General features: G+C 40.0%; 1 protein-coding gene across 1 annotated transcript in view; it reads left to right on the forward strand.

The window, feature by feature from the left end:
* The window catches only part of LOC126400103 (rho-related GTP-binding protein RhoN-like), a 57,770-nt gene that overhangs the window by 19,475 nt on the left and 24,791 nt on the right, over positions 1 to 13,504 (forward strand). The window lies entirely within an intron of this gene.

A 13,504-nucleotide genomic window follows, 5' to 3' on the forward strand; every position in this document is an offset into this window, starting at 1 on the left:
ATTTGAAATACCTCAGTTAGTGCTGCCGGTGAGGGCCAGACTCAAAATCTTTTTAAATTTGAGTCTGGATTTCCAGGCTAATACTATGCAGGATTTGCCCCAAAAACAATGTATAGACTCATATATAAGTTATCTCAATCATCACTTACAGTATGACCCACTAGTGAGTGAAGGATTATTTATCTGTAGAGACTCTGCCCTCTGCCTGTATTTTCTGATTTTCTTCTTATTTTGCTGTGTTCGTGACGTTCCTGGGCACATCAGGCAGGTAAGCTCGAGACTTTATAAAAAGGTAGTGACTAGGTATCAGACCCTACGCAGCACAAATCAAAGAGGAAGCTATGAAAATTATGGAACACTGACGTTTGTCAGCGACCCTTGTAGTTGGATATCGTCACACCAAGGTACCCTTTAGTGGCAGTAGGAGACGCACCAGGCAACCAGAGTATAAAGAGCGAGAAAGTCTGCATATGGTGGTTAGGAGGGAAGGTGGATGCGTCAAAAACACTCTGGACTTTGACCCGAGAGACCGAAGTTTGTTTCCTGTTTAAAACCAAAAGTTAGTAAAGTACTTTAATAACAACACAGTGTGCTAGTATGTGTAACATACTACACTAGTGACTTATGTAATGTGATGTTATATTATGTTAAAAACAAATATATTTATTTTAAGCCAAACCATGATATTGTTTTGTAAACTGAACACGTATCTTTGTTGACTAAATCTAAGGAAGTAAATCAAAAAACTCGAAAATGTTTTTTTAAACCTATGTTCCAAGTATATTTTGAAAAGATACTGTATGCATTTATCAAGCAGGAATTGTATTTCCTGTGAAAATGGAAGTTTATTTTGAAAAGACACAATGTACATAACAAGCGTAAAGTGACATGCTGTCCCTGAGCCTCCAAAACTGACGCAAAAGGGGTATCTAGAGCGTCATAGTTTGCCGTGTAGGGCCACGGACCAAGTGCTGGTATTTGACGAGCTGGGAGTAAGGTTGTGTCAGGAAAAAAAACACAAGTAAGCTGAAACTTCAAGTGGACAAAACAAGAGTGAATCTGGGGTTGGCTTTCAACTTAAATGTTCACATACTATACCTTTAAACTGATGTGAACCACTATAATTGTCATAAAGATCATAAATGTGATTTGTATGTAATACACATGCATGCACTTTAGAATTTATTGTTGCTTTAATATCAATTCTTTTTTGTAGATTTAATAATAATATAATGTCTATTTTAATCACACAATAGATTTTATTTTATTTTACTTTTCTTTATTTCATTTCATTTTATTCTATTTTATTTCATTTCATAAATTCATTTTATTCTATTTTATTTCATTTCATAAATTCATTTTATTTTGACTGTGCGGCCTTGGAAACTGGGAGCAGGCGGACAAAATAAACAAGATATATGGATCAAAGGTTCATGTGTTCTCTGGGTCTGAGCCTCAGATTCAGGGCTGCTCGCAGGAACATAAGGCTGCTCAGACAGCATATAAAATCACAACAGGAGCTTGGGAGGTTTAATGTGAAGGGGATATGCCCAGATGTCCCCCTGTCATTAATTTGAAGAGATCCTGCAGGATTACTGCTGATTTCAGGCGAAACTCTGCTCACTGGCAGCGCTCTCCCTCTGTGCTAACTGAATCAGAAACATGCAAGAACATCACGTAGAATATTTCACTAAAATCCAGCCTGGTATTCTGTTACTAGTCTTAGCTTAAAGGAAAATAACTTGACTTAAATCAAACAGGAGTTACCTCATTAGACAGGACCTAAGCCTGATGACAACACAAGATTATCTTCACCAGAGATTTCACTCAGCCTTATAGAAAACACACATATGCAGCGTATGTATGTGTGTGTGTGTGTGTGGTATGGAACATTAAAATCTGTTGTCACACTGCAGACAGGCACATTGTGCAAAGACTGTTGCCTCTTGATGTGACTGGCAGCACCGGCATCACTCATTCCTCCACGCTGCTTTTCAGACTATTGTTTGGTATTTGAGCAGAGGAGTGTGCGCGACAAGCACAGAGCACTCCACTTACACGACTCCATGATTTATATACAGATAAAATGCTTCGTTTCACCGTGAAGTTCAATCCAACTTTGAGTTAAACGAACCACTGACACCCTTGACTTTTTTGAGCATGCTTTTGTTTAACTGACTTTGGTAACATTTCACATCAAGCACTACAGTTTAACGTAAAATAATCACATTGTAAAAAATATTACTCGTATGGTACACTGTTTTTATCATAAAACAGTATTAAGAAAACAGAAATAATATTCTCCTGTAATGCCATGTAACTTTCTGGATACAATTTTTTACATTTAAATACTGCATTAATCTGTTTAATGCTTACATAACTTAACGAAAGGTCACATTTTCAACCACATCTCACAGTCTTCATATAAAACCACCTGGAGTCACGAGACCTACTGCAGGTCACATGATAGAATTGTGCCATTTCCATGACAACTAAGCAAATATCATTCTCTGGTGAAGACCATGAGACGAGGTTGAAAGCTCTGGAAAAAAAAAACCCAGTAAGTGGACTTGAGTTAAGATTTTGTGTAACGGCTATTTCCAGCATTACAAACTCATTTGTGCGCTCAAAAAATGCAAAATATTGTAGTTGTAGTTTTCCTCTTATGAAAGGGGTATTCCAAAGATTTAGTACCACATGTCTATAAAGTTTGGGGACTTACAGGAAACAAACAAACAAAAAAAAAAAGGAGAGGAGTCAGTGAAAAGACTCTAAAACACTGGATCCCACAATGATAGTGGTGTATTTTTGTTACCTTCCCTGCCTGGCAGAAGCCCACCTTAAGACGTGGACTTCACACAGCCAGTTTGTCACGCAGCCTTTCTCTCTCTGTAAATGTGTACTCTCCATGCCTACAGCAGGATAACCTGGATGACAGAGCTCCTCCAGAGCCACAGAAGACTTTACACAACTGGTTCTACAAGTGTACTTTCTTCTACCAGTAAACTTAATGCCCCTTTAACCCTAAAGGGAAAGTTCAGCCAAAAATCAAACTAACCTGTAGTGCTATTTATCAGTCGAGATGGTTTTGGTGTGAGTTGCCGAGTGTTGGAGATATCAGCCGTAGAGATGCCTTCGCTCCAGAATAATAGGACTAGAGTGCCAAAAAAAATTACATTTGAAAAACTCAACAGCAATGTCTCTTTTCAAAGATCATGACCTGGTTACTCAAGATAATCCACAGATCTTGTTGTGAGCACTCTCACGTAGGAACTATTTTCTTTCGACCAAACCACACCCGCCAAATGTATCACCAGCAGAAGGAAGTGCTTATCTACTGCTAGCTCTAGCATCACTGGGGTCATCCCTATGTTTCCCGGGTTCTATGTTCCCCACTTACCACCCAAAAAGGTTCTATGTTTCCCGGGTTCTACAGTATGTTCCCCGCTCAACCAAAAAGGGTTCCGGGTTCTATGTTCCCCACTTAACCCTGCAAAAAAAGGTTCTATGTTCCCCGCTTACACAAAAAGGGTTCTATGTTTCCCGCGTGGTTGAGCGGGGGAACATAGAACCCGGAAAACATAGAACCCTTTTTGTGTAAGCGGGAACATAGAACCTTTATTTGCAGGGTTAAGTGGGGAACATAGAACCCAGGAAACATAGAACCCGGGGAACATAAATACGCTCCCGCATCACTGAGCTAGCTAACATTCCAACTCAACTGAAGAAGATGTTAATAAAGATTTCAAAATTATGATGACCATCGTATTATCCTTGTTAAATGTTGTTTTAATGATCTATGGTCCTTTGTTTTGGTAACAAGCATAACAAAAGATATCGCTAGTGTGCTGATGTCTCAGGAGCTCGCTAGCTAGCTAGCTAACATATATTGTTATTGCTAATTTGTGCATATCAGTCCCACATTTTGACACATTTCCATGTCGCATTCCTGTCTTTGATGGCATATGACACCCAAAATATAACTAAAGTCCAGCAGCAAAGTTGCTGCACTTGTTGCCACTCCTCTAATATCAATGCAAGCTGGCAGGGTAGGAGCAAGGGTTGCTAATGTTAGCTTGCTGAGCACCATTAGTGGGCTTGTAATGAAGCGGTGTTTTTTTATTTGATGACTTGTTGATCAACTGATTGTGTGAAAGTTAGGTTGTGAACAAATTGCAAGTGTTCTGACAACCACAAAAGAAGGATGCCTATAGACCACACAAAATAATTCACCACTACAGAAAACAATATGTTGGCAATGTCCAGTAAAACAAATACAAATTCAGTTTTATTGGGGAAGATTTGAACAGCTACCCAGTAACTCCAAGGGGCTTGGTGGCATTTGAAAATGAGGGTAGGGGTAAAAAGAAGATCTAGAGTTGTGTCTGGTAATGATTTCTGGAAAGAGACCTTGCTGTCAAGTTTTTGAAATGAACTTTTTTGCCATTTTGAGCACCACAAGCTGAGTGCCATCTAGTTCCATTATATTGGAGAGAAGGCAGACATCTCTATGGCCGATATCTCCAACACTCTGCAACTCACACCAAAACAATCTAGATTAAAATAATTTATTCAGATAAAATGGAAAAATATGTATTTTTGATTTTGGTGTGAACTGTCCCTTTAAGGTTGTAGGTCCACTTAGATGTCACTCCTGACAAGAAACATGACACTTTGTTTTTCGCTCAAATAAGCTTTAAAAAAATTATTATTAAATCAACAATTGAAACATCTGTCAGAAATCCATTACACTATCTGATCTGTGCGGCTCCATGAATAACTTGTTTTCATCACATGGGCAACACAATGAGAGAACGGAAAAAAATATATCACCGAAATTATGAGAATTTCAAATGCAATCCTGTGCAGGGAAAGAGAGCCGAAGCAGCAGTGTCGGCTCGGCAGGGTGTCTTGAGGTGTTTATGCATATACGCTGAGTTATTATCCACGCTGAGTGTGTGTGTGTGTGTGTGTGTGTGTGTGTGTGTGTGCGTCTACTGAGTGGACTCTAATACTGTATGATAATCATCTGACACACAGGCTGATTTCTCTTCTGTTATTAACCACAAAGTCGTATTGTTCACATAGTGTGAGTGTGTAGCAGTCATACTTTTCCTCTGTGGGAGGCATCACTTAGATTTTCTGGTGGTGGAATAAAAATACATTAATCAATAGCATAAAATTTTACTGCCATTCCCTCTCTGGATGTATTTCAGGAATTCAGACCTGAGAAAAGGGCCTATTTTCTTTAGAAGGGCGTGACTGGGACAAACAGGATTTAACATTGATGATCATTACTGTGCTGTGGTGGAAACTGGCAGACAGAAATGTCGTAAGAGGGGATTAATCGAGATTTTCTGTCCAAACATCTCAAGGTGTGTTTGTGTTCCTTCTGAATCACGCAGAGCCGTGGATGCTGAAAGATACGACGTGCGGTCTGATTAGTCTCTTATCAGTCACTTTACAGCTTTGAGCTTGACTAACCAAAGAAATGTATTTCTTCTGCTCAGTCCAAAAATACAACAGTGGATGTTTAATAATGAGTTTTAGAAGGCGCAGACAAAATGAGAAAAATGATATCTCCGGAACATTAAAAAATCACTAACAAGATTTACCATATTTAACAGAATAGATAACATGCTTCCCTTCATTTCATAATTAAGAAACCTGCCCAGTGGGGCTCATTTAAGGTCGCTCATCAAGAAACTTTACTTCATAAAAAGCTTTTGTTCCTCTGAGCTGAACTCGCAGTGCAGTCTGGAATATACAGACGGGTGACGAATTAAAGAAAAAACCTGAATAAATGAAAGAAATATAACAAATGGAGATGCTTTCGCATAAGCAACGAGGTGTCACTGGAAGGTTTGATGAGAATGAAAATGATGTGATCACCCGTTTGTATTTTAACAGTCAACAAGTTCAGGTTTATAGATTATGGGAGTGCATTTGTGGGTAAATATTATAGGAATAGGAATATTTATTTTTGTCCTGGATAAGTTTAGAATGAGTAATTAGTTGCATCCACATGCTGCTGAATAATTATTTTCTTTTGAATTGTACATATTCTGATAATTTAAGATCATCTATTTGCCATAAACCCTGATTATTCTAGTGTACATTGTGGTGTGCAATGAAAACAGTTGTTTGATTTTGATGTGTTTCCCAACCTTGTTCCAAAAGTCTGGAAAATAAGGCAAAATGAATATTTAACTAGTATTTATTCTGAGTTCTCTTAGTGATTTTTAGAATTTTGGATTATGCTCTGCATTTTGATTAGTGTTGGGTATCAGTACTCGATATCTTTAGAGATACAGGTGGTAACGTATAGAAATAGAGCATAGCGTTAGTTCAGGCAGGTCATGATGTCAAGCTCAGCTCACATTCCAGCTACATCAGCTGATCTCAACAGCCAATCAACTGATGGAACAACTGATTGATGGAAGGGAGTCAGCTGATAGATCACATGATTCCTTTCTATGCAACCATTTGGCGAATCTCATTCAGGGCGCTCTATTTAAACTGCTCTGGCCTGCCTACTGTTGCTGCTTCCTCTGCAAGCTGCTTTGCAACCTGCCTCCACCCCAACTCCTCCTTTTCATGCTGTGTAAGCACGGTCTCACTTCAAAGTCATGGGCAGTGACTTACCATGTCAGAATCCATCGAAAAAGGTGTCTTTTAACGTCGGCATGATGTGCGGCCAGTTGCTGTTATAGTTTCACAGCGCCCGGCAGCATCAGGGGGAAACGTGGAGGGACAAGGACGAAAGTTAAAGCTGCGAAAGTCCGAGTGGGGTTGGTGGGAGGGGTGGTGTATGTGTCCAACGAACACCGACTTTCACATGAGAGAGCAGTGTTCGCATCGCGTAAGATTCTAAAGCCAAACCCTGTTCTTTTTTCCTAAACCTGACCACTTCCTTTTGTTGCCTAAACCTTATGACGTGCTTTTGTTGCCTTAACCTAACCAAGTGTTGGTTGTTGAAGGAAAAAACGTCAATTCACGGTGTTGTACCGACATAGTGTGTTTATTTTGAAAGAGACTATAATGTTAAATTTCCTGTGAAAATGGAAGTGCATTTTGAAAGAAGACAATGCATGTAACAGGCAGAACTTGACACCTTGTCCCAGAACGTCAACAACCAGCGCACCCAGGGTACCTTTTACATCGTTTGTGGACGTGGAAAGTCCAAGGCCAAAACGTCAATATGTGACACGGTCAGAGTGAGAATGTGTTGGTTGTGTCTGACTTATCAATGTCATTTCTGCTTGTCATTGAAGCTGCTCTGTTCTGTTCCCGGGGGTCTTTGCTGCTGTTCTCGCTGCCTTAAACCCAGTTCAGACCAATGATTCGTGACGAGACGAAACCATTTTAGAACGTTACGGAGAAAGTTGCAGCGGTGTAAACTGCTATATATCCGGTCTGAGCTCGACTCAAGCCGGCTGATGGTGTCACCTGCAACTCCGCTAGTAAAAATGTTGCCAGCTGCTTTTAGAATGTAAAGCACGTCACCTGTTTCTATAGCCAATCAGCTTGTAGTGAAGTCCGCTGGTCAAGTCAAAATGACCGCAGATGATGCGTTCGCTTGTTGTGGCAGGTGCTCTGTCCCTAACGAGCCCTTTATTTCCATAAATTTAATTTCCATTTTCAATTACTTTTCTTTCTCGTTCTTGTCATATATCTGTTCGTTATGGCAGAACCACTCAAATTCGGGCTGTTTTAAAAAGTACTTGACTGTTTTTGATGAACGTCTGACGTCTTTGGTTGTTTCTGAGTGTAATTGTGGGATTCAGAGAATATACGTATTGAAAACTGTGATGAGAGTAAATTTAGGTTGATAAGAGATTCACAATGGTGATAATTTGATAAATTAAAATTATCGTCCATTCATAGAGAGCAACACACACACACTCACTGTTCATTCTTCAGTTCCAGCTTGTTTGGACTGCTGGTCAGACGAAATGAGCTCTTTGAATATGTCACTTTCAGTTCTAGAAAATTGTGATAATGAAAATAATTGTTAGTTACAGCTGTACTCCTCAGAAAAGCAGCAATTTAATCACATTTGCATTCCCTGAATTGGAACATCCTGCCTAGTGTACCTTGACTGTTTCATTTGTCTGTACGACATGTTCCGTACATGCTATGGGCGTCACTTGACATCAAACGAAAATTAAAGGATCTCACTTAAGGGATTATATGTTAGTGACAGAACAGGATATACAAACCTGTCCACTCCTGTAATGCAGCCCAGTGTCGTGTCATTAAGGTGGATTACATACCAGTGTCTGTGCATGGATGTAGTTAAATTTAGCTTCATCATAACTGCAAGAAACTCAGCTCTCTTAAAAGACAACATTACATTTATAAAGGACGGACCTCTCTGAGCTAAGAGATATGTCCGTCAGAAGCAGCACACAAGTAGATTACATAAAATTACAAGAGGGCATGGACGGTACACGATTACCAGCCTGTTGTTGCGAGCACCGGAACGCACAAGAGCAAAAAAAGGAAACAGCTTTTTGTGAGGACGGAACATCAAAAGCATGACAACCCCATGTGGAGTCACAGCGTGGTGTTGCTGCTTCCCAGATTGTTGTGCGTCACTGTGCCAAACGTTGAGCAGCGGCCGCACATCTAACACATGTTTGACATTTTGTTTGGCTCCGTTTTAAGCAAAAATGAAATGTATGCAATCTGTTACATCCTGGAGTTTACGAAAACAAAAATGTTATTCGGTATGTACGGTGGCTACGCTGCAAGTAAATGAGCTGTAAACACTTTAAATGACACTCATTGTCCTTTGAGATAGTTTCGTACTCCAGTGGCTGAGTGTCCTTTTGAGTTTGTTCTTGATCAGAGGTTTTTAGACAGAGACAGATGGGCTGAAGTTTCTTTGTGCGGCTGCTACAACAGCAGGAGTCTTCCCATGAGGGGCATCAAACTACAGGTCCCAGAGAGGGTCAAAAAAGCTCACAGATCAATACACATTAGCCGCTGCTCGAGTGCTGAACATGGATTAGTTGACATCATGGAACCTTGAGGGCTACAGTCTGTGTGTGTGTGTGTGTGTGTGTGTGTGTGTGTGTGTGTGTGTGTGTGTGTTGTTCTTATTATGAAGAGTCGACTAAGCACCACCATTATCCAAGATTATGCTAATAGCAGTTTTAGGAGTAACAGTGCAGCTGAATTCATTTACAAGCATGAGTGATTTCTTGATTTTCTACCCTTGAAGTATTTAATACATAACGTATATATAATAGGTAGATGCTTTACGAACCCAGGTGTCCACAGCCCAGTCAACAATGATATTTACACCCTGCCTAAACATATTCCTGGGCGTTCATGAACACAGTGTACCTTCAGCAGCTTTACACATCCTAAAAACTGAAAATAATAAGTCAACTGAGTCTAAAAATAACAAGCCAATAGTGACTCACACAGGACTCAAACCCTAGTCTCGTATATGAGAGTGCGGTGCTATCCATCCACTACATCCTACTCCCTTCATGGACTCTACCGCTCTTACAACGTCCCCTGACTTCCTGGCAGCGCATTGATGAGTTTTTTCTCCAAAATTTCCCACTTTAATCTCAGAGAATATCCAAGATTGGCTCTTAATAGCCCTAACAACGACCGCTTTGCTCTAACCTCAACCACATCCGACCTTGACGCACCAACTTGACGTCACAAGTGTGTGTTTGTTTTTGTATATATCTGTATAATGTATATGTAATATTGGCTAATATACCACTATCGAAATTCTTTTACTCCCTAATATTGATTTCAGCATGGGTCCCTAAAATCCAGTATCTGCCTCTAACTGGGTTCTAATTTGGAGTCGTACTTCTTGCCACCTGATTTAAGTCCAACATTCACTCTTGGTTTAGCTTTATTTTGTTCCCCACTAACTCTTGAGGGAAATATCCAATGGCCCTAACACACCAAGCCAAAGGTCGGCCATTGGTCAATACCGGGCTGTCGGTGGGCATTTGTCACCCTACTTTTTTGGTGCATCTCACACCGTTGGCACTAGTCAGCCTTTGTCAGCTGTTTTTCGGCCAACTCAGCATGTTGAATCAACGTCCGAGGTGGTGGAGCCCATGGTTTACAGAAATAATTCTGATTGGCAGTTCAGTTTGGTTCACAAGAGACAAAAAAGTGAGGAAAGTAAACAAATAGCTAAAATCAAGAGGTTGTGAGATTGAAACAAATTTGTTATACTAGGTAAGAATATTTTTTTGCCATGGGGTTCGTAATTGTTTGTGTTGTTGTTTGCTGGCGCACGGTAAATATTATTTCTTCTTTCAGCATTGGGTTTTGCTGTGAATGTGCTAACCAGCTAACTAGCGCCTTTAATCCATGCTGTTGGTCCTCTGGTTTCCCTTTTTGAATGACAAATACAGACTACGGCTGTTATAGAGAATTTTTCCCTCTCACACGTGCAGAAAGTACGTGCTTGTTGTCCGTTGGCTGAAGTCTTTGTGGTGTGTTCAAGTACTACTTATTGGCCAGGACACAGGCGACGTGAGGCAATGCAGCAGTTAGCCTTCCTCGCCATTAGTTCTTTATTGTCAGCTTGGTATGTCTGGGCCTTAACTTTAAATGCTCCACTATGTTCCCCAGCTAGTCACTAACTCTGCCTGTTTGCTGTTTGGTGCTGACCTGGTAGTGTACTGTGGGTTTATTGGACATTTTTTCACTGTAAACAGCTGTGTGCTGTGGCTGAAAATGCTGAAGCGTGTGGTGAGAGTGAACCAAAACACTTAAGTTGTGGTCCAGAAAAGTAAAGCAGCTGAAAACACTAAAACACTCTGTAGAGCTGAGGAGAGCTACAGAGTGGGCGGATTAATCTCTATGAGCAATCTCTTTCACAAACAAGTAAACATGTGATCTATTGTTAATATGAAAATGTTGATTATAGCTGCTTTAACCGCAGTAGTATCAATCTTTTATCTCACAGAAAGAAAGTAATAAGTGTATTTCTCAGAATATACTATCACTATTAGAAACATTTGTGACATCGGCACACCCTCCTGTATGTTGTCGGGATGGTTGATGACACAAACTAAAAGCTTTTGACAGCTTAATGTAATAAGACATTTCTTCAAAGCTGGTTTTGGAAGGTATCTGTTTTTGGAACCACTGATAAGAGGAGGAGGAGAAGGATTCAAGCGCAGACACACTTGAATCTCAGGAGAGTCTTGATGCTTGTTTATTCTGGCAGTGTTAGGTAGACTGAACAGAGAAGGACTTGGCAGAACAATAAACAACTATATTACTGCTGAAGGAGTACCAGCTAACTGAATTCACCAGAGAAAAGCAATCTGCTAAACTCGATAGACGGGCTGCTAAATAAACAGCTCACGTTGTCTCAACGGGTGGCCGGACTACGACGGAGCAAAGTGAGAGTGGGTACCATAATGCTGCATTGGATAACACTGATGACTGTTTACATGCCTGCAGGGCCCAGTTCAAGAAATTAATCTGGATCAGAATGATCTGGATTTGGAAATCCCATGTTTTGCTATGGCTATTACCAGTCAGGTAATCCATCTTAACTCTGTGTGGGTATTTCAAAGCAACATTGGAATGGATAACACTGATCAAGATACAGACTTCTCAAGATTACCAAATGCAGATAACCAGTGCTCTAAAATGGCAGTACATAACACAGTGTAGGTTTGTGAAAAACACCTCACCTTACATTTTCATTTTGCTCTGTCTCTTAGACAATATGTTTATATACAAGTAATCTGAAACTGCAAATGGGTTTTGAGGGAAATGTAATGCAGAGCAAATTAAGTTTATTCAATAGTGACGACAGCATTATTTTTTATTACCTTTTTCATTAAAATGCAACCAAAACCAAATCTTTTCCGAACCTTAACTAAAGTGAATTTGTCGTCTAACCCTAAAAGACAGGTGTCTGGACATGACCATGGGGTACTGGTGTTAAAGTCCTGCACTTTGTACATCCATCATCCTCCCCAATCACCTACTTCTGAAGCCTACTACAACATGAACATTGTGTTTCGTTACCTGACAGACACATCGTCTCTGAACATGATTGTTGCAACAGTAACATAATTAAGAAAGCTGTTAAGTAACATACAAACACATTTTCTAGGGAAAAGGGTTGTCTAGGGTGCTTTCACACCTGCCCTGTTTGGGTCGGTTCAATCAAACTCAAGTTCGTTTGCCCTCTAAGTGCGGTTTGTTTGGGCAGGTGTGAACACAGCAATCACACTCAGGTGTGCACCAAAACAACCGGACCGAGACCTTCTTGAAGAGGTGGTCTCGGTCTGGTTACAAATGAACTCTGGTGCGGTTCGTTTGTGGTGAGAACGTGTTCCGACCTGGATCTGAACTAACTGCAGTCACATGACACATTGTTTGGGTTAAACATGAGCATGTTACAGTCCTGGAGGATTATTAATGTGCACCTCCTCCTGTACTGCCTTAATATGCACATTCAGCACATCCAATGCATCAAAACATTGTTTTCTAGTTGGAGCCACGCCTCGTTTTCAAACTGTATGGTTTGACTAAAATGAACAATGACAGCAATATAGTCCACGATGAGCAGCGCTAAAATCAACCTGCGTAGTTGTCCCTCTATTGTGACATTAGAAAGTGTCACATTTATCTTGCAAGTGTACTCTTCTTCAATGTTTTGTTTACTTCCTGGATTTTTCCCGCATGGAAATTCTGACCAATCAAGAGCAACTTTCTCACACAAGGCATTTGATCTGGTTCGCTTGTAAATGCTGCTGTGAGAACATGAACCAACTCTATGCAATTATACAACTTTGTGACAAAATTAGTCCCTAATTCGGACCAAAGGAAGTGAACTCTAGGTCTGGAAGCACCCCAATTTGAAGAGACAGAAAACAGCTTTGGTAATGCAACTAATAAAAACTTTTGACTGTCACTATAATTGATATAAAGTGATAAATCAAAGTTAAAATACGTATTTTTCGCATCTGACGCACTCTGATTGTTTAAAACACAGGTGTCCCAATCCTACAAAAAAGTTTTAAACATTTATAAAGCCATACTGGGTGAACACATTTGCACTCTGATTGAACAGAGATGTGATTTAGTTACAGTCTGACATCTTTAGATTTAGTCTTGTTGTTTGTTTCTTGTGCACGGACTGAGCTGGGTGAGAAAGCTTTTATGTGCTCTGCTCCCATCACTTTGAATAGCCTTCAAAAGATTTTAAACTAAGAGAATTGGTCTGTCTGCCTGATTTCAAAGCTCCCATATGTACAAGGGTAAATGAATCAGCTGGTACTTGACATTGTGTGAATGTATTCTAATATTGCGACATGTCAATATATATCTTATATGTTTTTCTTGTGGTTCTTGTTGTATAATGTTTTTTATGCTGCTGTCTTGGTGGAGTCTCCCCTAAAGAAGAGACTGTTGATCTCAGCAAGACATACCTGGTTAACTATTGGTTGTATTAATAAAAAACAAAACTGGATTATGTGATCTAATCCCA

This window comes from Epinephelus moara, chromosome 13, assembly GCF_006386435.1.
Source record: "Epinephelus moara isolate mb chromosome 13, YSFRI_EMoa_1.0, whole genome shotgun sequence".
In the NCBI taxonomy this organism is placed as follows: domain Eukaryota; kingdom Metazoa; phylum Chordata; class Actinopteri; order Perciformes; family Serranidae; genus Epinephelus; species Epinephelus moara.